Raw genomic sequence first — 392 nt, 5'->3', positions numbered from 1 at the left:
TCGCCCTTACTAAGGGAATCCCTGTTGGTTTCTTTTCCTCCGCTTATTAATATGCTTAAATTTGGCGGGTAGCTCTCTCCTACTACGAGGTCGATCGTGGTCTCATCATCCTTAGGGGGAACAAGTTCCCCAACCACGAAGCGGAAGACGCTCTGCCACCGACTTTCTTCACCACCGACATTACCAGGCAGGAAGGTTTGAGGGGTTTGTCGCGGGGGTACCAGCGGCCATGGCGCCGGCACTCCCACCCCTGACTCCGTTCCTTCTCATTGAGTGGTAAATAGCCAATAGGAAAAGTGTTCCAGCAGAACATCTCTCGCAGAGTCATATACACACACAGTTTTAATGCATATACGCTCGTGTTCCGCCCTTACTCGGCCGCACCTTTGCCG

The 392-nt window shown here is 52.6% G+C and overlaps 1 non-coding gene across 1 annotated transcript in view; it reads right to left on the bottom strand.

The window, feature by feature from the left end:
• LOC121879826 overlaps window positions 1-93 on the bottom strand; it is a 4,399-nt gene extending 4,306 nt beyond the window's left edge. The window contains exon 1 of the ribosomal RNA XR_006091434.1: window positions 1-93. This exon is cut by the window's left edge and continues 4,306 nt beyond it. This is a non-coding gene — a ribosomal RNA (large subunit ribosomal RNA).
• Window positions 94-392: the final 299 nt, after the last annotated feature.

This window comes from Homarus americanus, unplaced genomic scaffold, assembly GCF_018991925.1.
Source record: "Homarus americanus isolate GMGI-L3 unplaced genomic scaffold, GMGI_Hamer_2.0 scaffold40786, whole genome shotgun sequence".
NCBI lineage: Eukaryota > Metazoa > Arthropoda > Malacostraca > Decapoda > Nephropidae > Homarus > Homarus americanus.
This window is presented reverse-complemented; position numbering and strand designations above follow the sequence as displayed.